Source organism: Triturus cristatus, chromosome 10, assembly GCF_964204655.1.
Source record: "Triturus cristatus chromosome 10, aTriCri1.1, whole genome shotgun sequence".
Classification (NCBI taxonomy): Eukaryota; Metazoa; Chordata; class Amphibia; order Caudata; family Salamandridae; genus Triturus; species Triturus cristatus.
In genome coordinates this window covers 925,284,059-925,303,362 of record NC_140593.1, presented here as the reverse complement: position 1 = coordinate 925,303,362, position 19,304 = coordinate 925,284,059, and positions in this window count along the sequence as shown.

Here is a 19,304-nt window from a genome sequence, read left to right as displayed (position 1 = left end):
TGTGTGTCTCCACTCCTGTGCCGAGCGCTGGGGGTTGGGGGCTAGCGGCATGTTTTACATGGCTTGTACTGGCTGCCACTCGTTGTTTTGGCTTACCTGTGCGATTGTGTCAATGGTGTCATCTTGGCTCGGTTAAGGACTTGTGCCTGCCTGGATCTCCAGCAAGGCGATTTTCCTTGGGAAGTTAGGGACGCTGGATTTTCATCTTTGGCCTGCCGCGTCACAGAGTCAGTGCTGGTTGCTTGGTAACGGTGTCTGTTGATCGTATTTGAAGAAGTAGTTCTTCCTCCAACTCAGCAGTTGTTTTCTTGTGTGCAGCCATGGAGGGCAAACGCTCTGAGATGCGTAAGCATCATTCTTCTGGCTCTGTGTCAGAGCCTGCTTCTTCTCATCAGCCTGTAGGCATGGATCTTGATGTCTTTCAGGCCATGATCAATAAGGTGTGGAATCTGGTTTGCGACTCGGGAGGGCCCCGTGCCTAAAGTTCCAGGGTTTCTTCCCCGCCTGACCCAGACTTTGATGGTTCAGATGAGGGACAGCAGGGATACTTTGTTAAGGGGGCATAATTGAGGGAGATGATGACCCACTTGAAGGACAATTTGGCCTTTCCAACTGTGGGTCCTCTGGATGAGGAAGACGATTTTTCTCTCAGTACAGCTGGTAGGAGCCTGATGCTCTTCCCATCCATAAGGCCATCAGGAGCTTTTATCCAGGGAATTGTCCAATGTCAAGAAGGCTGGATTCCCTCGATTCCTCACATATAAGTACCCTCTTCATAATTTTCTGGCTGATTTCCCCCCACAGGTGAAGGTGGACTCTCTGATGGCGGGTCTGGCTTCCAGTGGTGCCATCATCTCGGAGGATACCTCGCCTGACAACCTGGTTCCTAATTCAGAAGGAGTCTAGGGGTTTCCGCCCTGTCCTAGATTTCAAGACCGTGAATACCTATGTGCCTTTGGATGCCTATTTCCATATCCCTAAGCATCCTCTTTTCCAGAGGTATTTGCTGTTCTTTGCAATGGGGCAACATTTCCAATTTTGTGTCCTCTCCTTTGGATTGGCCTCCAACCATAGGGTGTGCACGAAGGTCCTGCCCCCCCTGGTGGGTCTGTTGCATGCACGCAGGGGTTTCCCTACCTGGATGACTGGCAAATTTCTCCCTCGTCTTTCCTTAAGTCCCAGGAGGATGTAGCGTTGGTGCAGAATCGCCTGGAGGCCCATGGGTTCCTTATGAATGTCAGCAAGTCCCACCTCATCCCGTCTCAGGAATTCCAGTTGATTTGCTTTCTCTTCAATACACGGTTAGTGATGGTGTTTCTTCCACTGGCTCACCAGCTTCGGCTCAGGTCCCTCCCGTCTGCTCAGTCGGCTTCCGCCAGGGACTGGTTGCTGGTTCAGGGGGACATGGCTTCTTCCCTTTTCCTGGTTCCTTGGGCTTGCAGGCACCTCTTCCATCTGGTGTATAACCTTCCGTCTCACTGGAATCCAAGGTCTTAGGATTCCGATGCCTCAGGGTCCTTGGACTCCAGCGGAGAGCTGGATATCTTCGAATTGGAAGGAACTGGCTGCAGTATTCCAAGTTCTTTTGCACTTTGCCCCTCTTCTCGAGGACACGTGGATTCAGGTCCAGACAGACAATCAGGTGGCATAAGCCTCTCTGAATCATTTTGGAGGACTTGTTCTCCACTTTTTGCTCTTCCAACCGATTAGATTGGGTCTTGGGCAGAAGCCAACCTGTTGGGTCTGATGACAATCTATCTTCCGGGTAGGGAGAATGGGCGTGAAGATCAGCTGAGTCGCCTTCTCCCTTCCTCGGTTTCTCTGTACCTGTCTCCTTGGGTTTTTTGGGAGATTTCAGAGGGGGTTCAGGGGACCTTGGTTGGATCTCTTTACTTCCCCTCAGGATGCTCTTCTGTTGAGATTTTGCACCCTTCTTCCTTGCAGGGAGGCATGGGGGTGGATGCACTGAGTTTCCCTTTGCCTCTGGATCTTCTCTTTGCCTTTCACCTTTCCCCTTCTCAGCAGGATGCTGGCGAAGATCAGGAGGGAAGGGGTGGTGGTACTGTTGGTAGTCCTGTTTTGGCCTCACCAGCCTTGGTATCCCCTCCTGCTCAGTTTAGCCATCGCTCCTTCTTAGAGGTTTGCGCTGTCCCCGTTCTCTGCTCAGCATTCCTCACCTGTCTCACCAGGTTCTCAAGCAGCTAGTATTGGGGGTTTGGATTTTGAAAGGTGAAGGCTAGTCACTTTGGGTTGGGTCCTCGGAGGTGGCACTTTCCTTCAGAATTCTAGGAAGGTCAGTACTCTGCGGCACTGGAATAGTTTGTATGGTCAGTGTCTATAGGTCTGCATGTGTTGTTTGTTTTCTAGTTGTCCTGCTTCTTGTCGCCATGTGTCTGGCAGCCTGTTTGCAAAGGCAGTCAGTGTACTTTAGCCATAGGCCTGCATAGGTTCTTTGTGCCCATGCCTTCTTGCTGGTTGTTGTTGTGACCATGTGGCTGGTGGCCATTTTGTTTAGCCAACCAGTGGGCTTTCCCAATAGGTCTGCATGTGTTCTTCTTAGTTTGTTCCCCATGCCTTCTTGGTTGTTGTTGGGACCATGTGGCTGGTGGACGTTTTGTGTGGCCAGCCGGTGTGCTTTTGCATAGGACTGCATGTCTTCTCTTTGTTCATAATGCTTTCTTGTTCAGTGTTTTTATTGTTGTTGATGACCATGTGGCAATGGCAGGCAGCCATTTTGTGCATCCAGCCAGTGTGGCCCTTTGCCATATGCTTGCATTGATGGTTGAGCAATGAGATAGCAGTTTAATAAATGATTATTATACCTTTGAGGATAATTTCACTTATTTATATTATTTTATTTACATTTTTTTTAATTTTAGTTTTGTAAATGTTTTATTTAGACATTTTGAAAATTATTTGTTAATTTTTATATTTTTGTAGTTTTGTTAGTAATTGTTTAATTGTTATTATGTCCTTATTTTTTTGTTATTTTTTGATTTTTTTAATTTATTTGTTTAACCATTTTCATATCTGGCATCAATGAATCAATGTCATGACTGCTATAGGTGCACAACAGCATTCATAGTCTAAGGAATATTCCATTGTCATTTTTCAGCTGCACCTCTCTGAGTGCCACATCCCATATGATGCACATAAAGCAAATAGTAACATATGTATGTTGTTTTTGTCCTTTCTTTTTTTTAAATGTATTTATTGGCATTTTTCATAGTAGCAGTACAGAAACAAAGCATATCAAAAATGTGCGGACGTGTCAATAACCATATCTCAGCATCTTTGTCTTTAAACAGTAGTAAGCGATAAGACGGTAGTGGTGTGTCCTTTCTGCTCCCCTCAGGCCCATCCCCCCATCCCACCCTCCACCCCACCCCAAGACATCATTGGGAATCAGCAAGCGTAAGTCCATAGTGTTTAAGTCATGGCTTCCATATCTTCCAGAACTTCTTGGGACAGCCCCGTGCCTGATAGGTCGTTTTCTCCCCAAGCATATACATGTCTATGTTCTTTTTCCACTCAGTCAGTGATGGGCACAGCACATGTTTTGACACCACCAGTCCGAGCTGGAGTAGCAATAGTTTTGTCCTAGGGAGGTCTATCTCCGTGGAGATTCCCAGCAGAACAAACTGCGGACTCAGAGGAATTGTCCCCCCCAGAATGGCCCCTAGCTCCTCTAACAGGTCCATCCAGTATCTCTGGATCTGGGAGCACTACCAAACCGTGTGGAAGAAGGTGCCCTCCGGCGCTTGGCAGCGCAGGCAATTGGGTTCCTCCGCCCTCCCAATGCGGTGTAATCGCGCCCTATCATAGTATGCTCTATGTAAGTATTTGAGTTGTATCAGTCGTAATCGTGATTTGATGGCTACCTCACGAGGGTGCATCAGTGCCATTTCCCAGTCCTGGTCATCCATTTCCCCCATTTCTAGCTCCACCTGGCCCTCAACTTCTGAAGGGAGTCTGGCTTATTGTTAATGATGGTTCTGTATGTCCAGGAGACCGCCTTGTCCCCTATCTCTCCCATCAGGAGACGACCCTCTAGTGGTGCATATTTGGGTATATCTGGTGTGTCAATATGTTGTGCCCGCCACACATGTGACAATTGGAGATATTTATAGTGTTGAGATTTGGCCATATCATACTCTTTCTGGAAGTAGTCGAAGGTTACCAGTTTCCCCCAACATAGTAAGGTTTTGAGCTGTGAGATGCCTAGCAGGCCCCATGTCCGGAAACCCCTCAGCTTCGTAATTTCCTTAAGTCTGTTGCCTGTCCAAAGTGGGGTTTCCCTTGTCACCCGGCATTCCCATTTCATCTGTCTTTCCGCCTTTTTCCATGCTGATATTACTATCTGTGTGGCTGTTAGGAGACGTGTGGAGCCCTTCCTGCCATAAATATAGTGCTTGTAGGGGTGCCCAATAAACTGTGTGTGTTCAAGTGTGTATATGGGATGATCCCTATTTACATGGCCCCATTCGTTCACCATGATGAGGTGAGTCGCCCAATAGTAGGCCCGCAGGTCAGGCATTGAAATACCGCCATTGTATTGGTTGCGCTGCAATGCCGCCATCCCTATCCTCGGTGGTTTCCCATCCCAGAGGAATGTCCGCAGTGTGCCCTCTATTCTGGTGAACACCTCATCCGGGATCCTTTGATACGTGTTTTGCAAGGCCAGCGGCAATGTCCGCCACCTATCTACATCCGCTTTGGAATTCCCTGTGCACCCTGTGAAGATTGCGGTCCAGTGCCTCTGATGTGTCCGTCGTGACATAAATACCCAGGTATTTTATACCGTCTGGGGCCAGTTGGAGCCTACTGTGGCACACATCACATCCGCTACCTCTGCCCACCGGATATAAATAAGACTTCTCCCAGTTAATTGTGTATCCCGCATGTGCCCCGTACTCTTAAAAACTGTCCATTATTTGAGGGATTGACGTCTCCGGCTTTGTAACGTACAGCAGTATGTCGTCCGCATACAGTGAAATGCGGTCGTCTGAACCCTCCTCTCCTGGGCCCCGAAACCCTGTCATATCTGGGTGCGCCCAAATGACACAAGCAAGAGGTTCCAAGGCCAAAGCAAAATGTAGAGGAGACAGGGGACATCCCTGACGGGTGCCCCTACCAACCAAGAATTCCCTGGACACCACACCATTAACTCTAGTTCTGGCCAGTGGTCTCTCATAGAGAACGCTAATCCAACGGCGGAATGCAGGGCCAAAACCAAACTCTTACAACACTAGCCTAAGGAACAGCCAGTGGACAGTATCGAAGGCCTTTTCGGCATCTAGAGACAGGACGAAATGTGGGTGTTCCTTGGCGGTCGCCACCTCTAACCAGTTATGCAGCCTCCGAAGGTTGAGCCTCGTCGACCTCTTAGGCATGAAGTCAGATTGGTCCCGATGTATGAGTCCCGAAATCACCCCGGTGAGTCTGTTAGCTAATATCCTCACCAGTATTTTGGTTTCCATGTTAATAAAGGAAATGGGTCTATACGAGCTACACCTCTGTGGTGGTCTATCCTCCTTAGGAATCACCACAATTGTGGCGGTCCTCAGATGTCTGGGAAGGCTACCTGTTTCATGTACCTGCAGGTATAATTGGAGGAGATGTGGGCAAAAGAGCGCCATGTTCTGCTTAAAAAATTCTGGGGGGAGTCCATTTAGGCCTGACCCCTTTTGCCGTCTTCAGCTGGTCAATGGCTGTTACAATTTCTTCCTTGGTGATTTTTGCATCCAATGTCCTCGAATCGCCGTCAGTCAGTTTCGGGAACTGCATGCGCCGGAGATAGGTCTGTATCTGTGGGGGCCCTGCCAGGTCGCGCTGTGTGTAGAAGTTCTCATAATAGTCCGCAAATGCATTGGCTATTGCTATGGGGGTGTCGTGCATCTGGCCGGCTTCAGTCTGTATTTGGGTCACCCACCTGCCCTCCAACTCTTTCTTGCTTAGCCATGCAAGCAATCAGCCCGTTTTGTCCCCTGCATCATATAGCCGTCGGTGCATGGCTTGCATTTCCTGTCGCGCTTCCTTTCAGCGCGAAATATTCCCGTCTGAGAAGTTGCAATTTGCGCAGCAGTGAGGGGTCACTGCTTGTGCTGGCCTGTGTCTCCATCTGCAGTAATTGGGGTTCAATACCTGCAATCTGCTCTCCCTCTTTTCGTTTTTTGTAAGCTGTGATATTTTGGGCCCTGTCTCTCAATACCGTTTTGTAGGCCTCTCACAATGTAATAGCCATGTCTACTGTACCTACGTTCTCATTAAAGTAGTGTTCCGAGTCCACCCTGATTTCCTGAGCAACTTGCGGGTCTCTTAACGCCCATGCACTGAGTTTCCAGTCCCCTACGGGGCATTGCAATAGAGTGCCCACTGTGAGCTACAGGGACGAGTGGTCTAAAAGGCCTCTCGCCAGATATTCCACCCTGTGTACATCACCTAATTCACCCGCCGGGGTCAATATGTAGTCCAGACGTCAGAAGGCTTTGTGTGCTCCCGAATAAAAAGGAATAGGCTCTGGTTTGGGCATGTTGCCTGCGCCATATATCTGTGAGTGCCTGTGTATCAGTGAACCTTTTGAGTGGCGTCTCCTTAGGGCCCCCCGCGAGGACTGTGGTGCGATCCAATTTAGGGTCCATTACATCATTAAAGTCCCCCCAATTATGTGTGTGTCCGATCCCGCTTCCAGCAGCACTATTGCTAGTTTCTCTAGTGTTTGTTTTTGCAACCTAGGAGGCACATATACGCTAATGAGGGTGATGTTTCTCCTGTCCCATACCCCCTTCACCGCAACATACGTACCCCCAAGATCCGTCCACGTACGTTCAATTCTGAAGGACTGGTTTTTCCTAATTAGAATTGCTACTCCTCTTGCCCCTGTTGAGAACCCGGCATGCGCCAGTGTCTTGTACGCCCCTCGGCCCAGAAACCCACAGAGAGTTCCCTTCAGGTGTGTCTCCTGCAATAAGATGACATCTGGTTTCAGTTGTTTGAAGTATGCCACCACCAATCCCCTCTTAATTTTATTTCCCATCCCGTTCACGTTCCATGAGAGGACCTAGTACGTCCCGGTCTTAGGTGTGGCCATCCTGGTGGTGTAGCGTGTTCGTCCCACTGCCAAGGCTGTCTCCACTGCCCCGCTTCTGCTGTGTCTGTGCTTTCATGTTGTCTGCCTGCCCTTCATGGTGCCATCTAACAATGTGAAAACCCCCCCATGCCCCCAAGCTCCCCATCATCTAACCGACTACCCCTGAGGTCAACCGGACCAACAACGTTGTGTATAACATAACATGTGTATTTGTAAAGCGCACGTTCACCACTACGGGTATCTTGGCGCTGAATAACAGATGTTTGTTGTTACCCAACTCAATGGTACTCATTTTATCGACCCTAGATGGATGAAAGGCTGAGTGGACCCTCCGCGATTTGAACCTGTGACCATGAGGTCGAACACAGGCCCCTGCAGTAGACGCATTAGTCCACTGAGCCACCAGACCCGGTGTATGGACTAGAGAGGTCTGTCACCCACCCACCCAAACTTACTCTCTCAAACCGCTCCCCTCCCTTCCAGGCCCCACTCACACAGGTCTCCCTCCTGCAGGTCTGCTGTCTAGTATTGGGGCCCCCATGCCTCTGGTGCTGCTGATTATCCGTTGGGCAGAGATACCCCGCAGCAGATAAACCCACACAAGGAGTCCAATCCCAAATAACAAGAAAAACATCTAAAACAAGGGAGGGAAGGAAAAGGAGAATAAAGGGGAAGAAAAGGACGGGAAGAGAGCAAATAGGAGCACCACCAAAAAAAGGGGGGTGAAGAGGAAGATCAAATGTAGAAAAGGAAAACAGAGCACGCGGGGTGGCATGCGAGTCCCTCTGTCTTTCCACGGTCCTCGCATTTCTCCTGGCCAATTACTTCACATCATTCTCCCGTGCCGGCTTGGTGAATCCGATTGTCCATCTCAGTCTCTGTGCCCATCTCTGTCTGCTGTTCCAGGGGGTTAATATCCTTCAGCAAGGGATGCTCTCCCTCTGAGTCTGTTATGATGTCTTGATCCGTGCAGTCCGCTGAACGCTGTTGTCTCATATCCTCAGTTCGTGATGGCCCCTTAGGTTTTTCTGTGCGATGTAGGCTCTCTGAATCCGAGGCTCAGGGCATAGATCTCGTTACTCTCCTACTGCGGTACGGTGTCGTTCCGTGCGATCCGGTTTGCAGTCTCTTTATTCCAGCCTTCGAGTCGCTGCGTTTTGGGTCTGCTGCTGGACCCAATTGGGCTTCCCCTGAGTGTGACACGGCGCCTCCCGTTGGTCTTGGCATTGGGCACTCCTCAAGCCAGTGCCATGCCTCCTCGGGAGTGTTGAAGAATATTGTCCTGGCTTGCTAGATCACTTTAAGTTTGGCAGGGAACAGAAGCATATATGTAATTTGCATTTGCCGTAGCTTGTCTTTCATGGAATCGAACGTTTTACGTTGCTTCTGCACCTCACGGGGGTAGTCAGGGAATACCATGATCTTTGTATTGTCCAAATGAATATCCCTTTTTTGCCTGAACTCCCTAAGGATGAGTTCTCTGTCCTGATAGTTCAGAAATTTTGCGATCAGTGGCCGTGGGGTGGCTCCCACTGGCGGTCGGCACCCAGGTATTCTATGCGCTCTCTCGATCACGAAGCATGGCGAAAATGGGGCACCGGGAAAGGAGTCCAGAAACCACTTCCTCAAGAAGGCCCCTGCATCTGTCCCTTTAATACACTCAGGAAATCCGAGGAAGCAAAGATTATTTCTTCGGGCCCGATTTTCTGCATCGTCAACCCTCCAGAGCACATCTTTCATGGCCGCCGATAGGCCCGTGACCTCGCCTCTGAGGACATGGGTGGTATCCTCAACCTCCGATATGTGGTGCGTCACCCTCTCTGACACTTTTCACAGGTCTGACGGAGTAGATTGACGTTGATTTTGATTTAATCGATTTTGCCTTCCAGTGCCTCTCTAGAGGATTGAATCGCTTGTAGGAGGACATTATTATCAGGCGGGCCCGCCGACCCGGAGGGGGAGGGGTCCCCCAATGGCAGCGGCTTAGTGAACTTGTCCACTTTCCCCTGCCTCTGTGTCTTGGAGTCTTTATCTCGGGCCATCTGGAGACGCCCCCGTGCCGGACAAGCTCAGCGTCAGTAAAACGTGGTGCCCCTCCTCTGGTCACTGTTCGCCAATCTGCTTTCTGTGACCCGTTGGGACAACGGTCCTCACTGGGTGCTCCCTCCGGATCCCTCGGTCGCCGCTCCCACCAACTTACTTTATATGGGGGGTATGTCCTTCAACCCACTGCCACAGGTGGTGCCCACCTACCACTCCATCTTGCCTTGGAGCCACACCAGCAACTCCTCTTCTTATGCCCTCCTTGTCTGATTCACCCACCGCTCAGTCGTGGGATTACCGTGTACCCAGTGCCCGTCGCCTTCATGGCTACTGTGTCAGTGGAGGCCCCCCGCACATGCCCTGCAGCACACCACTGACTTCCCTCTCTGACTCCTTGGCTCCTCAGGCTCAGGACCTCGCCTAGATAGGCGGGGGAGGGGAAAGGAAAATGCCCCCACGGTGCGAGACTCCCTCTCAGTACACACTGATGCCAATCCCCCGAACCGGGGTCTTTGTGGTCTCACCGCTGCGCCTTCACTTCCCTCTGCAGCTCCCTGTGTGCTTCTTGCCATTCACTGTGCTCTGTGGAGTGCCCCTTCACCACCGCTGCCCCGGGATAGCTCCGGTCGCTGGCCGCTCTCTTCCACGGCAGCCCCTCTGATTCCCGAGCTCCCGCACCGAATCGAGGCGCGTCGGCTCACCTCCTTCGCCTTCGGCATGCAACACCTTCCGCTAGCAGGATCAGCTGTCTTTCGGGTCCACCGCCTTCAGCAAGGGGCGGTCGTGCCCAGTCTTCTGCCACAACCCGGCTGAGGTGCCCGGGACACCTTTACCAATGCCGACGGCTTTCCACTCACTGGCGCGCCCTCTCAGTAGGACTCCCCGCCTCGGGCTCACCTCCCATCACACCACTCCATGCCGCGTCTCAGCGGTCCCAGCGGAGGGAGGGTTCAGAAGGAGCCAGGAGATGCAGGTAGAGGCCGGTAGATAGCAGGCAAGCCTCCCCACCACTCACACTTCACTGCTCTTGGGATCTGGTGTCCATCTATCTCTCACAGCGACCGCCTCCATCAGTGCCTCAGTCGAGCCACCGCCATCTTGCCTGCTGCCTGGGCTCTTTTTCGCATCAGATTGAAGGTGTTAGCGGGGCGATCTCCAGTGACACAACCCACTCGGCGCCTGGACCATACCTTTCAGCACCTTGCCTGAAAGTTTCAGCCTAAAATTTACCGATGTGCATATGTAAATGTCGGGATCAAATGTCAGCCATCGGACCTCCAGTCGGATGCGTCTAGACTGCCATGCTCTTGGCCACGCCCCCCTTTGTTCTTTCTTAAGCTTCCTGAGTATATAACATGAAAGTTTATCTTTGTGTGATTTTCCTTTTAATAATAGGCTTGGGCGTAGTTCACAGAGTTTTGCTACACAGAACACCGTGAATTTATAACAAAAAAAACTCCGCGAAGTTCCGCGAGTGGCGGAGTACAGTGCGAACTGCAGTTTGTGCTGGTATTCCTGCCGCTTGGGTAGAAATTCTACCCAAGCGGCAGCTGACGTTCGCGAACTTACCGTTCGAGATCGTGAGCATGGAAAAAACCCTGCTGCACATCGCGAAGCAGTTTTCTGCACTCCGCGAGCTCTGTGAGCTCCGCGCAGTGTGGAGTGCAGAAAACTCCGCAAACTCTGTAAACGGATTGAGCGCACGGCAAGATGGCTGCTCCCTAGAGAGGCTCTGCCTGGCTGAGCCCTTATCTGCTCATTATCCGCCTGTTACGCTGCAATTCAGCATTAAAAAACGGGTGCACCTCACCCCTGACGTACCTGCCTGAGATAGAGCTGTCATCCGGTGCACGCATCTACCAATGTGACCTCTGAAGGTTGTATCCTCGTCTCGGCAGCCTTCATACAAAATGGCGGCTCCCGCGAGGTCCCGAAGTTGGAGCGTCGCAGCCGCTCTGGTGCTCCCTGCGCCTGAGGTGAACATTCTCCTAGCTGTGGAGTTGGCCCTGGCCTCGCTGCATGCCCTGTACCGGTTGTCGACTTCCCACGCCAGCTGCCCCCTTCGTGTCATGAGCCAGGTGCCTGCTGCTGGAGGAGACAGCGGCGCGGTGCCCATGAGGTGCCCTGGCCCGAGTATCCTGATTCACCGGACCGGACTTTGTGGGGAAGCTGTGTAGTAGTTGGAGCACTCGGCGCCTGCTGCGGTGAGTGGGGGGCGACCTGACCCCTGCCAGTGTCTGTGGTGGCAGCACAGGTGGGGGCTCAGGCTGCAGCCTGCGAGCTGTGCGGTGCGCTGGTGCACGAGGTTGGAGAGCAGGCTGCAAGCCAGCTGGACTGTGCGGCGACTCCCTGAACCAGCAACGTGGCAGCGAGTGGTGTTGGAGGGGTGCGCTGGAGACTGTGCTGTGTCTACTGCTGTGGTGTTTGGTGTGGAGCAGCTGCCGGCCTCCTTGGTCCCATTGGGCAGAGTATTGGCCGCTGTGGGGAGTCTGCTATGATCACGTCTCCCCCCCATCTATTGACCTTGCTGGGGACATACTTCTATTGCGCAGTTCTCTCTATATGACCTCCAACCCCTGATGTGAAGGCCTCAGCATCAGCGATCCTCTTAGTGGTGAACTGCTCATTGCCTGTGAGCCCCCCCGTTTCGGGCTCCACTATGGCCTCGACTAGTTTTGGCACACTTTCATTGTTGTAGAGCCTCCAAATCATTTATTGTGGTTCCAAGTGCTCCCTGGCCATAAACCTGCATTTCCTTGGGCCCTCGCACTGTGTAATTTGCCCTTTTTGTGCATACCGGGCCTGTGGACGTTGCCTCTACTACAGTTAATATGGGGAGGACTGATAAGACTCAACCGTGTCTCACTTTTGAGGCGCACAAATCTTCCAAATCCTCTCAGAGGGCTGCATCGGACTCTGAGGCTGATGCTATGGCTGCGGGTCCCCCACCCTCGAGACAACGCTGCTGGCTGTGCATCGCAGCCTGCAGTACATAGAGGGGACGATGGCAGCTGTTAGCCACTGCCTAGATCACATGTCGGCACACCTTGAGAAGCAAAATACTCGTATTTGTGAAGTGGAACAACGTGTGTCGGTGACAGAGGATGGCTGAGTGAGGTTATCGGGAAAACACTAAATATGGAGAAGGTTCTGTCCCTTTTCCAGGCTAAGAATGAGAATTTGGAGGCCCGGTCCCGGCGAAATAACATTCGGATCACAGGCCTCCCTGAATCCACGAATGTTGGTAAGATGGAATTGTTCGTGGAAAACCTGATCAAGGACATTTTTGGTACTGAACATCTCTCCCCCATGTTAATTGTCGAGAGGGCGCACCGATCCCTTGCTGTGAGGCCTGTTCCTGGCACTCCACCTCGCCCAATTATAGCGCTACTGCTGAACTGTAGGGACCGGGATGTTATTCTACGAAAGGCCTGCGACAAGGGGAACATTGAGCATCAGGGTAACTCTCTTTCGTTCTTTCCCGATTTTACAGTCACTGTGCAGGCAGCAAGGAGAGAGTTTGGTGCTGTAAAAAAGTTTCTGCAGTCCGAAGGGGTTCCTTACGCTATGCTATACCCTGCCTGCCTGCGGATTGGTTCAGATGGGGCCTCAAAAATCTTCACTAACCTTAAAGCTGCCATGGAACACGCCAAACATCTCAAGCGGGCACGCCGAGAGTCTCTGGTGCCATTGGACAATGAGGAACAGTGAGGGTCTTCCTGCCCGAATCCAGTACCTATGTTCTATAGACAGTTCTTATACATTGTTGCAATGATGTTTCTAACAGTCCACTTTGACTTTTCAGGTCTTCTCATTTTGCTGGTATTGCCTCACTATGGTTTTTTTTGTTTGTTTGTTTTTTTGCCTAACTGGGCCGATGGTCACAGTATCAAAGTGTGATAGGCACAGCTACCAGGTTTTTGCTCCGCCACCACCTACTAGTTAGGAGGCTAGACGCGCTCTGACGCCCCCTCTATATGGGTGTACCCCATTTGTATTTGTTTGTTTCTTTTGGTTGGTTGGTTTGGGTAGGTTTGGGTTGGGATGGCTTTGGTGAGTTGGGGACGCTGAAGTGGGCAGGGATCGGGGCTAGGGGGTTGTGACGGAGTTGACTGGCACTTGTATTCTACAAGGTCGATTCATCTACCTTTTTATCCATATATGGGGCACATGTTTTTGATTTATTTAGCTAGGATATCTGTCATACTAGTAAGACCTCACGAGTGGTAATGTGAAGTTCTGGGTACACGTTGGGCTGTGATGCGTGTGGCGCCGTCCTACTCCACCTACTCCCGCGAGGTGATGATTCTGGTTAAACGAGGGGTTCCCTTTACTGTTATATGGACCGACATGGATGAACATGGGTGAGTGGCTCTGGTGTATGGCCAGTTGGGTGGAGTGAGTGTTCTCCTGGTTAATGTATATGGCCCAAATACCGATGACCCAGCCTTTTTTGTAGATGTATGGTGCCGCATTTTGGGGTTTCGTCCGTGGAGAATCTCTGGGGTGGTGATTTCAATTTGTGCCTGGAACCTGCATTGGATCGTATGGGCCAGGCTCTTACATGGCCTAAAAACGCTAAATAGGCCCTGTGGGGTCTGTTGGAAACTGGTGGAATGGATGATGTATGGCGCCTGCGACACCCTGGAGTGCGTGAAAGTAAGTTTGTCTCCTTCGTGCATGGGACGTGTGCACGCTTGGATATGTGGCTTGCCCCCGAGGTGGCTTGCACTTAGGTAGTTGAGATTTACCATATGGCTCGCACTCTGTCGGATCATTCCCCAGTGCTTTTGGAGCTCCAGGTGCCTGCGTGTGACAAACTCCCATTTGCATGGAGACTGCAACCCTCTTCATTGACAGATTCTGTTTTTAAACATACTGTTGGGGAGGCCATCCGTACCTATTTCCGTGAGAATGAAGGCTCAGTAGATAGCGCTGGTATCTTGTGGGAGGCGTTCAAGGTGACTATCCGGGGGGTTGTGCATGGGGGCTCAGGCTGGGGTGCTGCGGGATCTCAGGCACAGAATTCGAAAACTGGCAGCAAAAATATCTACCCTTGAGCGGGCATGAGAGACAGATTAATCTCCTGTGACACTCTTCGCAATACGAATGCTAGTGACGGAACACAATATTACCATGGATCAAGAAATGGCTCATAGGTCCAGGCGTTGCACAGCATGGTATTATGGGGAGGGGGGAAGGCCTAGTTGCTCTCTAGGGCAGAAGCTGGCAGCACCTCGCAGTCAAGAATATATTACTGAGATGTTGGATGCAGAGGGGGCGGCCCACTACACTACACCCGAGATTAGCGAGGCTATCCTTGATTTTTATCCCAAACTGTATGAATGCAGATCCCGGATCCCCGAGGAGGACATAAACTCATACCTCAATGATGTTGTCCTCGGCTGGCTATCTCTAGACCATAGAGAACATCTAACACAGCCATTTGACGTAGAGGATGTCAAATTTGCTATTATGTCCCTCCCTACATGCAAGGCTGCGGGGCTAGATGGTCTTCCAAGCGAATTTTATAAAGCTTACATAGATGATTTGGCCCCTAGGATTTTGGATGTCTATGCAGAGGCCTATGAAGCTGGACATCTCCCACCCACCCTGAAGGAAGCCCTTCTGGAGATGCTGTTAAAACCTGATAAGGCTGCTAATCACTGCATTTCTTATCGGCCGCTGTCCATTATTAAAATCGATGCTAAAATCCTCGCAAAGATGATTGCTATTCGGCTGCAGCCACTGGTTCCCCTCTTGGTTCTCCCTGACCAATCGGAGTTCGTCCCTGCTAGGTCTACCACTCATAACTTGCATTATTTTGGCCCTGACTTTCAAGCAGTGGCGGTGCTGCTAGATGCTGCAAAGGCATTTGATTCCCTTCAGTGGGATTACATGTTCACCGTCTTGACTAGAATGGGCCTTCCTCAGTTTTTCCTACAATGGATCAGGGTGTTATATACGGAGCCCGTTGCCAGAGTGCGAGTCAATGACTGGGTGTCTTCGGCCTTCCCAATTGGCAGAAGCACTCGACAGGGCTGTCGCCAATGCTTTTTGCGCTTTCATTGAAACTCCTGGCTTGCAAATTGCGCTAATTGCATGCGTCAGCAGCGTTACGGTTCAGGCAGTGACCTCTAGTTGTCTCATTATACGCAGATGACATGTTACTTTATGTATGCGAGCCAGGGACTCATCTCCCTGCGTTACTCCACGAGTATGTGAAATTTGAGGGTTATTCTGGGTTAGAGATCAATTGGGCCAAGTCTATGGTGTTCCCCCTTACTGCTGGCACGCGTGAGGTTGAGCTGGATTTTTCACTAACTTGGACACGTGCCCCAGTGAAATACTTAGGGGTCTGGTTGCATAGGGAACCCGAACAGGTAATCTGCATGAACTATGGACGGGCTGTCATACAGATCATTGACAAGGCTGAGCGCTGGTCTAGACTACCGCTGTCGCTTGCTGATCAGAATGCTGTTGTGAAAATGTCTATACTGCCTAAATTGTTATATTTGTTAGTAAATATTCCTATTAGGCTGAATACTACTCTACTCAAGACACTGCAATCGGCCCTTCTGTCCTTAGTTTGGGGGGGCAAGAAACAGCTGGAGTGTTCTTGTACAGCCGTTCGATCGGGCAGCTTTAAGGCACCTGATACGCGCTTACACTATCTATGTGCGCAGGCGCAGTACGCCCATTGTTGGTTCTTTCCGCAGCGGATCTTGCTGCACGCAGCGATTGAGGCCGATGCGGTACTTCCAATGCCGCTAATGGCAGCAGCACTCTCTGGGGGGAGTGGAGGCCCCAGGGTGGAAATTAACCCGGTGCAGTGCACTGCTTGGGCCTGGCGGACTCTGGCCAAGAGGGCTCAGCTAAATTATCTGTATTCTCCGAAACTCCCTATTGCTGCTCATCCGGGCATTTCGGCAGCTCAGGAGCGCCCCGCTCTGCGAGCTTTGGAACCTGTGGGTGTTACACGAATGGGTGACCTATATGAGCATGGCCAGTTCCGCTCACTCCGGAACGTACAGGCACAGTATATGACACATCTCAGCGGGAAGGGTAACCGGCGGTCCACCCATCATATTGCAAATGGAGTACTACGTTGGGTTTCGAGCTACCACTTGAGCATTGGCAATTTTTCTGCAAACTGATGGAGCGCCTCACGGCGAACTATAATTTGCGTATTATTCATTTAAAATTTTTGCACCAGTTGTATTATACGCCAGCGCAATGGCCCAGATTTGGATTTCGAGATACAGCTAATTGTGTGCGGTGCGGGCAGGCTGACGCTGATTTCCTACACCTGGCATGGCAGTGCGCAGGGATAGTTGCATTTTGGGCTCAGGTTGCGAGTGTGCTGTCAGATGTGGTGTTGGAATGCGTGCGGTGTGAGCAGGAGGTGTGCTTGCTGGGTAGCGTGAAGTGTCTCAAGCCCTGCAGCAGGCGGCTGGTTGCGGTCTCGACCCTACTAGCTAAGCGTGCTGTGGCGCAATGCAGGGGCGCTAAATCTACGCCTACTGTGAATAAATGGATCATAGAGTTAATATATTGCAGGGAACAAATGGAGGTATACGCAGAGGAGTTGCCGGAGACCTCACGACCCAAAGATTTATGGGCTCCAGTAACTATGTATTAATTGAGCCACCCCATTGCGTGATTTGTATCTACATCTTTCCATGATTTATACCCTTATGTATTTGGCCAGGACTTCTTGGATTCGGACTTTATTTCCCTTGAGTTGTCCTTTATATGTGCTCACATGGCTTATTGGACTTGACAATTGAATGTTCAAGTGCTGGGATGGGGTGGGGGGGTTTTGCAATTGGTTTCCTTTTTTGTACTCTTATGGAACATGTAAAACTGGCTGGCATCGATATATGTGAGGATTGTAGTAATGCACCCCTTTTATGAAGCTTTGTATATGAAAGCTCTAAGCCTGTTATTAAACAAATAACATTTGTTTTTTTTAAAACCTCCACGAACGGAGCGAAGTTCACTGCCCAAGCCTATTTAATAATTGGCTACACTGTATTGCTAATTATTTATAATAACTTAAGTAGCCAGTGACCACACACTAAATATTATTTGTTTGTACTACTAATTGAACTGCAACAATGCCACATTTCACTGAGGTTCTTGTTTCTTCTTTGCTTTTAGGTCTACAAGAGAAAATATCACTCACCGTACTGCCAGACAAAAGGCCTGTGCACAATGTGATGTGTGGGCCACACATCATAGACATCTCTTCAACTTGTGAAGCTCAGGGCCACTGCTAACAGATAGCTTCAAGAAGGTGCTACCAAGAAAGTGGTCAGTGAGAACAAGAAGGAGCTTACCACCACTAGTATGTCCATCCAGAAACTTTTGGGGGAAAAAAACTGTGACTGCTGCACCGGCACCGGCCTCCGGGGAGCAAGCTGGGAGTAGCACCCCCACATCAGTCGACCCACCCCAACCTATGCCCAAGCCCATATCTGTCACAGAGGCAGCCAGTTTAATCACTTTAGCGATGATGAGCAATGATGTTGAGACCAAGTAAGCAACTTACTGAACACCTGCAGAAGAATCGGCACTCTTTTCAGCCACTTATTTAAAGCCTGGAAACAGCTGAGTGTTATTCCTCATGATAATATAATGCCAGTCAAAGCACTCATACAGGAGGAGCCAATACATTGAAATTTAACTTATTACATGCTTGAACGTCTGTTTGAGCAGTACAGACCAATCAATGAATATCCCATGCAAAGAGGGGCTGTAACTATGATAGGCATTATAATAGAGTTGGACCAATGGGGCCTAGTTAAATGCCTGGCGGAGATGCTGCTTTCTTTTGAGGTGTTCACACAGGAAGCCAGCAAGTAGGACAGTACCATTGGCCAAGCTATCCCGTTGCTGCACATGCTACAGGAACAGCTAAGAGGGGGTGTCTGCAATGTACTCAGGCCCGGAGGAAAATAAAGATGTGTATGAGTTGAAAGAGAGCTTAGTCCTTCGCCTATCTGGTAATACAAGTGTGCAAAGGGACATTATGTCATCCAAACATTACATCTGTGCGACAATTCTTGATCCACGGTACAAACCATTACTGTCCACTTTCATTACTTTTCAGATGGGATGTTGCAAAATACAAAACAAGTATAGCTGGGCAAGCCAGTGAGCTATAAAAAGAACAGCCAGGAATTAGAGGCCCACTCGTCCAGGGCACAAGTTCTGCGGGGAAGCCTTCAAGTTCAGAGCCTGAGGGAAGTGATGTTGACTCAGAGCAGCCTAAAACAACAACAAGAACACCATCAACAGCAAGAACAGGAGCATCAGCCTAAAAATCTGCAAAATAATGGTTTCTACTTGCAGGGCTTAAATCCAGTGCAGAGGCAAAGGCAAAAGAGGTCAAGCAAGTGGAGCACCAATGACAATTGAGCAGATGCTCTAGGCCTATCTGCATGACCCAACGGAGGTCTACTTTGATTGAAACCCATTGGTGTCTTGGTATTGGAAGAGGTTCCAATGGCCTCTGCTCAGCAGGCTAACAATAAACTATCTGGCTTGCCCAGTAGCCAGTGTCTTTGTTGAACGTGTTTTCAGTGCTGCTGGCGCCATTGTCACAGTGAGAAGGACCTGTCTTTCGCCCCAAAATGTGGAGAGATTAACAATGATTAAAATTAATCAGCACTTTATACCACCAGAATACCTTAAGTATGACAGGATGAAGATGGGGAAGACTCGATCATGGAAGTTGTGTGTTAGATGACCTACTTCAGGGTGAACCACCTGAGTTTGAGAATAAGCCTAACTTCCCTGACTACTAGGACTGGGTCAAAGACCATAGAACTTATATATATATATATATATATATATATATATATATATATATATATATATATATATATATATATATATATATATATATATTCACTGAAAAAACCATAGGTTTCACACACGTTATAGTTACGAATTAGCATTTAAAAAACCTTGCAAATTCACTTAAAAAACCATAGGTTTCACACATGTTATAGTTAGCTGGACATTTCACTTGTAAAAAACCAATGAAATTCCCCCGTTATAGTTAGTGCAGGCAACTATAACTCACGCGACCGCAATCCTCTGCTGATGACGTCAGATATTACATCACTGATGACATATGTGTCTTTATGAAAAATAATATTTG